This window comes from Lygodium microphyllum, chromosome 19, assembly GCF_053477565.2.
Source record: "Lygodium microphyllum isolate KBCC chromosome 19, Lygodium_microphyllum_v1.1.10, whole genome shotgun sequence".
NCBI lineage: Eukaryota > Viridiplantae > Streptophyta > Polypodiopsida > Schizaeales > Lygodiaceae > Lygodium > Lygodium microphyllum.
In genome coordinates this window covers 80,487,151-80,499,924 of record NC_141153.1, presented here as the reverse complement: position 1 = coordinate 80,499,924, position 12,774 = coordinate 80,487,151, and the positions used below count along the sequence as shown (strand labels likewise).

Below are 12,774 nucleotides of genomic sequence, written 5' to 3'. Positions count from 1 at the left end.
GGCGAAGGCGAGAGGGATGGGGTGCAAGTCAGACGGGGCGACGTGACGGGCGCAGGTCAGACAGGGCTACGACGATCAGATGGGACGCAGGTGATGGGTAGGAGAGCCGTTTTTTTTTTGTACACAAAAAGGTTTTTGCTTTTTCCATTTCCTTTAGGGTTAAAGGCTGAAGTTAAAGCAAGCTTTATCCCCAACCGTGCAAAGAAATCATGAGCTTCATCTGCATCTAACTCACCCCTATCTGCTGTAATTTTTCCCACACAGCCATACCGACAAAAGATCTCTTCTAAGAGAAAAGTACACACAACATTTGTTGTCTTAGTACGTAAAGCTTTCCCTTCCACTTGATTAGTCAAGTCTTCACGAGCAAGCACAAGATACCTCATTTGCCAAAGATCTGTAGGCATTGTGACCAAATCCACTACCTACTTAAAATGAAGAGACAATGGATATATGGGTTGCAATCCATCCCGATGTCTCACAGATGAATACATTTGACATGTCGTACATGTTTCCACAAAGCAAGCAACATCCTTATACATACTCTGCCACCAATATCTTTCTTTGATCTTTGTAAAAGTACCCCAAACACCTCTATGACCAGCCCACAAGCTTTCATGAAATTCTTGCATTACTTTTACTTGTGAAGCTCTATCACCCAAAACTCGCAATGGCATACCCTGTTTCTTTTTAGCATGTTTCCATAAGTATCCATCTTTTAAAAAAAACCCATACGCTTTCCTCTTGATTTTCTTAAACTCCTCATCCGACCATTCATCTCTCTTTGTTAATGTACTGAGGTATTGACCAATTCTCAGCCAGTCTCCTGTATATTTGTCTTCCAGAAACACTTCTACACAAGATACAAAACATCTAAAGTGTCTTCTCTTTGTTGTTCAAGCTTTTGTTAATGCTGTAGCAACACCTTGCATTGCTAAATTCACTCTTGCAACATCATTTTCAGCCATAAGAAAGTCATCTTCTTCCTCCTCATCCATCATCCCATCTTCATTCTCATAACGTGCTCGAGATAACATGTCTGCCACTGGGTTATCTCTTCCTGCAATATGCTGAAATTCAGGGTTCAAAGATTTGATGTATGCAATCCACCAGAGCATAGCAATGTCCGGAGCAGCACAACTAGTAATCATACCCAATATTGGCAAACAGTCGATCTCAATGACTACATGAGCACCCATAAAATACTTCTTATCACATTTAAGGGCTGTCACAATTCCCTATAATTCTCTTTTAACTTGTGGATATCTTCTCTGTCGTTCAGTCAATACTTTAGCACCAAAGCGAATTGCATATCTTTGTCCTTCCTCATCATCTTGCCCAATTGCCTATCCAATCCCGATTGGGCTTGTATCAACAGTAATAATGATAGGCTTTCCATGTGAATAGTCAGCCTTTCTCAATGTAGGAGCAGATTTTAAGAGTTGCTTCAATTTCTTCATTGCTTTCTGATGCTTCTTTTCCCAATGAAATTTCTGACCTTTCCTTAGAAGCTGATAAAGAGCATCGGCTACATGTGCAAAGTGAGGAATCCATATCAAATAGAACACACATGCACCCAAGAATCTACACACCTCTGATACATTCGTGCATACATCTTGCATTCTATCAATCCATCTATTTTTGCTGGTGATGGCCTTCGCCCATAAGGCCCATACGCCCACACATATGCCCAACAATCAAAACTTCTTCAACTCCAAAGACAGACTTTTGTCCAGAAAGAGTTAAATGCACCTCTTCTAGACGTGTCAAAATCCTCTCACAATCCACAATATGGTCTGCAACAAACTGTCTGCATCCATGAGCATCCATCTCTTTATTCTTTTCATCCACTGCACACCCTTTGATTGGAACATCATCCACGAAGGGCATAGTCAATTGTGGTATTAAATCCCCGAGTACCCTATTCATAGCATTTGTCATGTGTGCCACTGAGTTTGTTGCACCCTGTGGGAGAGTACACATCCGTACTAACCCCAAAGGAGTCTTCATGGTTGTGATATCCCTGCTTTCAATTGCAAGCTGAAACTGATCATAACCCGAGTAAAGATCACCCAAAGAATAGATCGCTCTGCTTGCAAAAGCCTCTGCAAATTGATCAACCATAGGACCTGCACCCACATTTCTTATGGTCACTTTATTGACCGGCTGCATGTCTTGAATAAATCTCAAAGCCCCATTCTTTTTGGGCACAGTAAACCAACAATTTGAGTACGGGGCTGAAGAAGGCTCCAAGATCTTCATGCGAATCTTTTCATTTAGCAAATCCATCAGCTTTGGCAAGTAAGCTTTAGTCATTGGAATAGGCCTCAAGTTCCATGGTACATGTGGCACAGTAAATATGACCATAGGAGAGAACATTTGGATCCACACAACCTATTTCACTTGGCTGAAATGCAAATGCCTTCCCATGTCTAGTCAACATCCGCATAAAACAGTCTCTCTCAGCAGGCAAAAGAAACCCTTCTGCACCAACTTTCAATTCCTGTAATGTTTCATATGTAAACTGATGACCTATATCTTTAGAATCCCGTAAGCTTGGCTGCCTTGACGCTTTTTCATACATACCCTCACTCTCTGGTGGAAGTGGCAAAGCAATTGGTTTCACCTTTTTGTCAACTGTCTTATACTTTGTCTCCACAAGTGCTTCAACCCATTGTAATCCTTCCTGCTGAGCAAACAATGCTATAATATCATACATATCCAAAGAACATACTGACAACACTTTGTTTTCAGCCTCATTTTTTGCATGTATAGTTGCTGAAATTTCAGCCATAGTGTCAATAATATTTAGCCCATAAAAGATGCCTGAAATGCCATCATTGTCAGCTAATAACCCCAATATTCTCAGTTTCTTAGTAGCCCATTTCATAGATATGCGTTCAGCCCTATACATAGCTTCCATAGGCTTAAACCAACATGAACTGTTTGCTGTAAACTGAGAATTATCAATAGTAAATACATGCTTCATATTATCAAGAGGCGAGTACACCCACTGAGCAGCACTACTGTAGCCCCGCATTACAACAGTGCTTAATGAAAATCCAAGTCTTTGAATTTCCTTGCATTTGGAACCAAAGGAGAATCTCGAAGTGTATCCCGATTTCTACGATGATTAACACAAACAGTAAGAAATTGGACTGCTTTTCTCCCATCCTTTCTTTTGACTCTTGCATAAGTAGAACCATCATCAAGCACCTTTGTTTCCATACGCACATTTGTAATATAGGGTTGTCCCAAAATCACTGCATATGAGGAATTATCTTGCACAAAGAAGTGTTGCTCTTCCTGTACATCACCGATCCTCACTTTTACATTAGGACATGCAGCATAGAGCTCCCCTGAAGAATTATTTGCAGCCCTCATTCACCAACCATGATCAGTGTCTACAGGCCATGCACCATTTTCATACAATCCACGCTCAGTGACATTTATCTCAGACCCATGGTCAAGTAAAGCAACACAAGGAGTTTCACGCTCCCCTATTTTCACTACCGTTTCAGTGGTAGCTCTAGCCCAATGATTTCTTGTGTAGTGACTTCGAGGAATAAATCCTAGAGTCTCTTCTTCATATTGTTGCATTTGCCTTACTTCACCATGCATATTGCTACAAGACAATGCATTTTCCACATGCTTTCCATTGATTAGTAGCATCCTGCATAGACAATCCTGTACTTACTTCATGCTCATATTCAGCCCGAATACTCAACAAACCAGTTTCCTCTTCAAATTGCAGCAATGCACTAGTGGTATCACCAAGAAACTGACGCTTCCCTTAATTATGTCAATGATCTCATCATGAAATTCTCGCTTGGCAATGCCAAGCACCTCTCCCAAGGTAAATTCCACCCGACTGTTTAAGATCCGCTCTTCAAAAACCTTCTTAAGATCTGTGGCTGTCTCAATGTCAGATTGCAACTTATATCTTGGCTGCTTGTCTTTCTTTTTGCCCTCTTGTTTATTGTCCTGTTTTTGCTCCTGACTGACCTCTTCCATAACATGCTTGGGAGGTGGCTGATTTGCAGCTTTAGGCTGATCCACACTTCTTCTTGTCATTCTTTTAGATGTCTCTACAATATCTTCATCTCTTTTTCGTTTTTCTTCCACAAGTACATTCATGTTTTGTACCTTTGCTAAATATGCATCTACTGGTGATTCCCAACGAGTTATGCCACGAATGTCTTGCCTTACATGAGACATTTCACTATGAGTGACCTTTCTATTTTCAGCTGCATGTAAAGCATGTGTCCATATTTCAGCCTTTGGACCAACTATCACTTGGCCATGCATTCTATCCAACTGTAGACCAAAAGTAGAAACATGTATCGCCGCATAAGCATTTCGGACAGCCAAGTCTTCGAACAACTTCTGCATACCCCCCTTTTCAAAATTCAAAGCAAGAGGCAATCCCGTTCCTTGTGCATGGATCTTGCCATCTTTCCAAAAGATAAGTTGTCGTGCGAAGGGCTCCTGATAGGCAGCACAATCCTTTCTCTCGTGCTGCAAACTGTCACACCACATACATCTTTTTCTAGGCTTAGGGGCTGCTGCTCGTCCCCTTTCCTCTTGTCCTTTTTCGTCCAATTTTGCAACCTTCAATTGAAGATCCCGTATAACTTTGACCAATTCATCTAAGACATCTTCCCTAACAAAGGGAACAATAGCAGGTACAACCATAGGGTTAGCCACAGAAGTAGGTGGCTTACTGGATACATCAACTGTCTTGCCCGTAACAGTGGGCAAGCTAGAGACATGCAATCTTTCTCTTCTTCTATGCTTCTTCACAAGTGCAGTAAACAACTTCCTTGACATGTCTCCACTCTGTTTTCAAACCTGTCTCTGTAGTCAGATCCTCCAGCAAATCATCAAGCTTCTCTTGAAGCTCAGGATCAGCTGCCTGTAGAAACAATTCAATTTTCTGACTTGCAAGAGCTTGCTGTTCTGCAAGATCCAATTGCTCAAATCGACTTTCAAATTCTCTTAACAATTCCGTTGCCGCAAGACCCTTATTGGGTTGTAAAACCCACTCTTGAAAAGTCTTGTGCGTAATCAAACTGGTGTCCTCAATGTAAAATTCTTCCCTAAGTGTCTTTTTGAAGGCTACCCAGTCTGCATCCTGCAAGTATAATTCAGTAATCCGTGCTTTCAGTTCATGAACAGTAACACGTACAAAATACCGGCTCCATGCAGATTGAGCCACCCAGAATTCCATCTTCTAAGTATAGGTATATATATATGCAGATACATTCCTGCCATTGAATAACTTCACCTCACGCTCAACTGCTTGCAAAGCATTCATTACAACACTTTTTGTTTGAGCTGAAGCTTGCATCACCTGTTTTTGTTGTTGTACCTGCATAAGCATATTCATATTTTGCACCAACTGTTGCAAAACATCACTGGAGAATGTATTCGAAGATTCTCCCATCTTGTCTTTCCTTCTTCTGACGACCTTTCACATCGGGTTCGCCAATGTCGAAGGGGTTTTTGTCGAAAGGTCGAATCCACCGGAGATCAGAAGTAGAAGGAAGTAGAGATAGGAGATGGAAGAGAAGACAGAGAATACCCAAGTGGTAAACACTACAAAGACAAATCACAATGAATTGAATCAATATGTATTGAAAGAACCTGGAATCTTCACACTACTCAGAAGCAGTTTCCAGGCATTAGATTTCCTGGAGTTTCTTTGTAGAACAAAACATGTATAAAAATTACAGCTCTTTCTCTGCTGCTCGGAACCCAAATCTGATGGCTCCGAGGGGGGGGGGGGGGTAAAATACCAGGACACCTGGGCACGAATCTCCCAGATCACTCCTTTTTCTTTCAGTTCAATCTGCAGTTTTCAGCCTGTTTTCAGCGATCGCGATGCGCGCGATTTGATCAATCTGTCCCTCTTGTGAAAATCCCCTAATTGGCTAAAAAAGCAACTAGCTTTTTGCATGCCATCCTAATCTAGAAGTTTTTTTCTAACCTTTTCGAATTTTTATAATAAATAATATAAAAAATAGGCTAAAATTATCCAAAAATCTAGTATTTTCAGATAATCCATGCAACTCACACTAGTACTAATGGCTCAGATCACATTGACTCTCTAGATCAATAAAGAAGTCGGATGATGATGCGTTCCATACTTTTTAACACTGTGTCCTAATAACATCACGAGAGCGGCCATGTCAACAAAGATGAAGTTGGCTCATGCATCATTATCAAAGAAAATCAATGCATGTTGATCCCTAATTTTGCCCCATGCTTTGCACAACTCAGTAGCATCATCATTGGACTGATCACTAATAACATTGGGCACTAATTCCACTGATGTTTTAGGCCATATGGCCTTTAGAATCTCCCTGATTTTCTGATTTTCCAGCTTGCTACCTATTGGGATAGTCCCTTGCAATGTGACCCTCTTGTTCATAAATAAAACATTTATTTGCAGCCATCAATTCCCTACGTTGTGCCAATGTTTTCGAGCCCTTTCTTTGTTGTTTGGGCTCTTTTCAGATCTGCCCCTTTTCTCAGCCTTAAACACCTTTTTATTCGGCTTCTCCCCACACTCTAGGAAGCTTGAATCCTTCCCACGCAGCAAAGCATCGGCTGTAGCAGCAATCTCTATAAGCTGAGACATGCTAGACACGGTGAATTGAATGCAAAAATCCCTGATTCCTTTGGGCAGCCCCCACAAACGTATTTTTCCACTTGCTCATGAAGGGGTACGGGGTGATAAGAAGTAACAGGCAACAATGCATCCCAAACCTTCTTATTATATTGCTCCAAATTCTTACATTCCTTCGCATCGAGCTTATTCCAAGCTGTCATGATGTCCACCTCGAAGGTACTTGTCAACCAATTCAATGCAAACATTTGTTTGAATTGTACCCATGTTGACGGTGCTCTAGCTTGCATCAAAAGAGTGGACCACCACTGTAATGCATTCCCTTTCAAGAAAGTGGCTGCCTTTCGAATCTTTGAGGACTCGGTGAAGTTCCCCCTTGAATAGGCTGTATCAAACTGCTGAATGAAAGTCAAAACTTTCAGCCTATCTTGTACACCGCTGAAGGACTCAAACTTCACTCCTTTTCCACCCTCATCATAGTCTTTTGTTGCCCCTTTGGGTGTCAAGTTGTCAATACACTGGCTGTTGCAAAAAGGGTCCATTTGCTGAATTTACATCAAAACCAATGCCAAACGGAGCCTTTGCATGACCAACATTCATTCCTTGAGCCCCATAAGCATTCGGGGGTGCAGATGCAGTACCAAACATGCTACTTTGTGCCCCAGGCATCAAGCCAATGTTACCATACATAGGGTTTTGCATATTTCCAGCCATACCCGAATACATTGGGCCTTGCACTCCATGCATTGGTTGCTGCATACCATAGGGATTTGTGCCATACATTCCCATATGCGGTCCTTGTCCAACCATAGCATGAAAAATCGTGCTTCCACCAAAATATCCTGGCTGCCCCATTATAGCATGCACACTTGCTGTCCAAAATCCATTGGATTGGCACTTTTGTGATGGCCTTGCATTTGCATTCTTTGCCCCATAGGTATCAAGTGTTTTATTTTATTAGCATCTTTGGGAGCTTCAAATGAAGGGTTTGGCATTATCTTCGGTGCATCTTGCTGTCTCAAAGGTGTAGAAGACGTCTTCTTCTTCTTTCCTTTGCTGTCCTTCTTTGGAGCATTCAAAAATTGGGTAAATTGAGGATCCTTTACCAATTCAATAAAGAGATTTGCTGCTGTCCTCATCCGATTCTTGAACTGGTCATCAAATTCCTCTTCACTTTGCTGGTCATCAGCCTCCTTATGCCCTGAAGGCCGTGCATTTTGCCCAATAGCAACATTTTCAGCTTGCTGTCCATGGAGGAGAGAGAGAGAGACTGTTTCGGAATGGAGAAAGGGGGCATATGCCAATTTGTTGTTGTTTGGTAGGATGAGATAGGGCAGCCGTGAATTTGATGATGGCTGTGATTGTGGATCTAGAGGGTAGTTAAGACTGTCATGGAGGGTTTTGGACCAAATCGATGCATGGATTGTTGTGGAGGTGGTAATTGGCTACACAATGGGGTGAGTGGATCCCTCACTGCCACATCACCAACCCATGAACGAGATTGATTGTATTGTGATGTGGAAGGCAAGCCGGATAGCATTCGATTAGTGGCTAAATCCCTTCAATGCTACAATTAAGTTTATTTTTGGAAAAGAGAGAAGGAAGCCTTGTTATCATTTTTTTAACCTTCTTCTCCTTTTCTTTTTAAAAATTCTTTTCTTCTAACCTTCCAACTTTAATAAAGCTGCCCCCCTTGCTTGCTCTCACAAAAAGAAAAAGAAAAAGATTGAAGAGATTTGCATTAGATACACTCTGTTTATAGTTTTATTTTTCATTGTGCCTTGTCTCTCTCTCAATTCTGATTAGCACATATTCTCATATGCTCTCTCAATCTTCTTATTTTCTCTCGGTTTATACATTCTCTCACCATCATGGCTTTCCTTGGTGTATCTCCTTTTGATACACCCATTCCTACCGAACCTCAGCACATGGAGGATGTCCTTTCAGCTTCTCTCGAATGTAAACACAAATATGGGTAGCGTTCTAAAGCGTATTTTTTCATTAAATCTAATGGAGATTTGTCACTAATGGTGATTCTCCAAGCTCAAATTAAAGGATGTGCAATGGCAATTGACTGATATGTGCACTCTTGATTTTCTGTTTGTGCCCGCAGCCATGTGGGGGTTGCCTCTTCGGTTTCAACTTGATCCCTTTAAAGGAGAGAAGAAAAAATGTGATGAGCCGAACATCAATTCATGATTGGCCAAATGGACGGTGTACTTTGACTTGTGTCAGTTCGATGATGTTGAATGTATAGGGTAGGATCAAATCATGTTATAGGGGAAGGCGTATGCTGGGTGGGTGGGCCTATACTCCAAGTTGGAGACATGGGCTAATTTTCAATCCGCTTTTTCAAAAGCGTTTCATAATTGATGATTAGATTGAAAATTTTTGTAAGTTATTTAAGCTAGATATGGGGGGGGAAAAGAGCTTGGATGCATATTCATAGGACTTTGAAGATTTGTTACATAAAACAAAGGCCTTGGAGAATCCTCAAGCATTGCTCTGTATGCAATACCTTTTCGAATTGCTATTAGACTATCAGATAAAGATGTTTCATTAGATAACACTTTGGCTTTGGATAGGGGCAACCAGTCAACGGGGGGTTCCCATTGACCTACCTCTATCTTTAAGTCAAAGAAGTCATCTAGCCCGTTGTCAGTTATCAACTCTACTCACAATTTTCTTTTTTCTTGAATGATTTAGAAGCTGCAGCTGCACACGGTGCTTGTTGATTGAGGTTATCGTTTTTGCTATGTGAAGGGCCCTAGTGTGGATTGTTGGGATTATGTGGTATTAAGTTTGGATGTTTTGACTCAATAGTACCATAAGCGTATGGGCTTTTGACTCATACGCCTTGACCATATAGATGTTATTCTTGGCATGCTAGGATTCTTTGTTAAATATTTCTCTTTATACATTGACTACAAAACTCGTGTACTTTCTTTTGAGCTTGATAGTCATTTCCATATGATCAAGGGTTGTTCACTCTTTGAGATCATAGAAAATCACACACACACACACACACACACACACACACACACACACACACACATGATTTCAACATTGGAATTTAGTGAATACTTTTGTGATCCAAATATTAGTACTTGTATTTATTTAATTGGAAGAGTTCAATCATTGGATTTGCAATGTAACTTAATTTTTAAAAATAATAATGTTAATATTAATTCAAATGTAAGTGAGTATTTGGATCTAATTTTACATGAATATGTTGATGTTTTCTGTCCAAACTACCTTACGGACTTCCACAATCTCATGTGAACTTAGACCATAGGATCAAGACGTTGCTTGGTAGCCATCTCTTAGCAAACTTATAGTTTAGTCCAAGAGAGGAGGATGAGATAGCTAGGCAACTTTAAGATTACCTAGCTAAGGGATTTATTGAGTCGAGTAATCTCTATGGGATGCGCTTGTTTTTCTTACTAAAAAGAAAAATGACACAATGCGCTTCTGTGTCAATTACAAAGGTCTCAATAAGGTAACCATCAAGAATAAAATAAAGGTTACCTAGTATAGATGACCTTATAGATCAAATTTGTAGTGTGCGATATTTCACCAAAATCGATTTTAGGTCCAATTACCATCAAATATAGATAGCTTTAGAGGACGTCTTGAAAATTGCGTCTAGGCAACTTTAAGATTACCTAGCTAAGGGATTTATTGAGTCCAGTAATTTTTATGGGACACGAGCTAAAAAGAAGGATAGCACGCTGCGCTTCTGTATTAATTACAAAGGTCTCATTAAGGTGACCATTAATAATAAGTATCTGCGACCAAGGATGGATGACCTTAGAGATCGACTTTGTGGTGCGTAATATTTCACCAAAAATGATCTAGGGTCTAGTTACCATCAGATACGGATAGCTTCAAAGGATGTCTCGAAAACTACGTTTCAAATGCGGTATGGACATTTATCTATTTTTGGTCCTACTTTTGAATTGACCAATGATGAATAATTCTTTTTTTCTGCATCTTAGAAAGTGAATAATTATTTTCCTCAATGACATTCTTATTTATAGTAAGTTGTTAGAGGAACATGCAGAACATTTGTGTATCATCTTACATCTCTTAAGATAAAAACAATTATTTGTAAAAGTATCCAAGTGCGAGTTTTTTCGAAACGGAGGTCATATATCTTGGTTATATTAATTTTTAGTTCTATCTTTTGAATTGACCAATGATGAATAATTTTTTTCTTTCGTATCTTGAAAAGTGGATGGTCGTTTTTCTCGATGACATTCTTACTTATAGTAAGTTGTTAGAGGAACATGCGAAACATTTCCGTATTGTTTTTCATCCCTTAAGATGAGAACAATTGTTTGTAAAACTATCCTAGTGCGATTGTTTTCACACGGAGCTCATATATCTTATTCATGTCATCTTGATTGATGGTATTCGGATTGATCTCGAAAATGTTTGAGTAGTACTTGATTGGTCTATTCTATGGACCATAAGACAAGTAAAATCTTTCTTAGGTTTTGTTGAATCTTTTTGGAAGCTCATAAACGACTATGCTCATATTGTTGAGCCAACATGTTTACCTAAGGGTGTTTGAAGCAAGAAAAAACACGCTAGTCTACCGGTTGTTTGGTCTAGTGAACTTGATCAATGTTTTTAAACATTGAAATGGTTGGCCACCATTGCATTGATGTTATAGATTATCAATTTGAATAAACCTTTTGAGGTTTATATGGATGTGAGTGATTGTGCTTTAGATGGTGATTTTTATTAGGATGATCGACCTATGAAATTTTAGAGTGAGAAGCTCACCAACGCCCAAACCTATTGCACCACCCAAGAGAAGGAACTATTGGTGTTTATCCATGCACTAAAGTATGTTGTCATTATTGTTGGGAATAAAGGCTTATTGTGCCTTTTATGGAGTTCGGGTGTGCACGGACCCTTACACATGTGCTTTATATATATTATCAAAAACCTAAAGTTGTACACTCTTCATTGTACTTACACATTGAGTGTCGTGCCCTCACTCTCTCTCGCTCTCTACTTTGCTCTTAGAGTGGGTAGGACACAGCTCAAGAGTGCATGCTCCTCGAGGTAGGTAGGCGACGCAGGTAGGAGAGGCCACGCCGGTTGCAAGCTGTACAGTCGCAGGGGGGCAGCATGTGAGCAGGCGACTGCTTGACGCAGGCAGTTGACAGGCAAGACCAGCGGGCGTGGTGAGCAAGCGATGTTAGTCAGATGACAGGCTTTGCATTTGTGCGTTTTGCGTATAGGGTTTGCAGCCCCAAAAAGGGGCGCCACCCTAGATTGACTGTGCCTATTTATAAGCCACTCTCTCATTCATTCCTTACGGCTGATCCTTCAGTTTGTCACTCCCACTCTCTCTTCGTTAGTCTTCTGACACTCGCTCTTCCATCATCTCTCTGGTGGCTCCACCTTCTTGGGTTTGATTGCGAGGGAGGTTCCTTACCATATTTGGCGTCTCTCTCCAGCAGGCGTCACCTTCATCAGAGGTAGTTGCACCCTTTTGACACCACTCCAAAGTTGGGTTCCTGGCTGCTTTCCACCCTTTTGACACCACTCCAAAGTTGGCGTTTCACTCCTAGAGGCTGTCTTCATCTGCATTTTCAGCATTTTGCTCATCCTCACCACCTGGTGTCACTCCTAGAAGAGCTGGCGTCACCTCATCAAGCTTGCGTTTGCAGATGGAGGCTTCATCAGTCGTCTCCCTGCTCGTAGGTACCACTCTTCATCCTTGCGTTTGCAGATTCGGAGGCTCCTCACCCTTCAATGGTAGTCTCCCTGCTCCAGGGGCTCTGCATTTGCAAACTCAGAGACTTCTTCAGCAGTCTTACTGCACTCTAGGGCTTCCTTTGTTCTATGGCACCCTTGTATCAGATTCATTTCATCAGTATGATTCATCTTTCATCGTCTTTTGTGTTTTTTTTCTCTCTTAGTGTTTATCGTACACACACCGTGTTTTCCTTCGCAAACCCTATTGTCTCTTTGGTCGCTTAGTCATTTTGACATGATACGAGGGCTGAAGGTGCTCAGAGAGCCACAAAGATCCTCCTCATCAGAGAAGACAAAGACCGGTGGTGGGTTTGGCATCAACATTTGATTTCTCTATTATTTACACTGCGTATTGGGAGATATCCTTT

General features: G+C 40.9%; 1 protein-coding gene across 1 annotated transcript in view; it reads left to right on the top strand.

The window, feature by feature from the left end:
* LOC148020084 (uncharacterized) overlaps nt 1-12,774 on the top strand; it is a 48,380-nt gene that overhangs the window by 23,827 nt on the left and 11,779 nt on the right. The gene's annotated exons all lie outside the window — the stretch shown is intronic.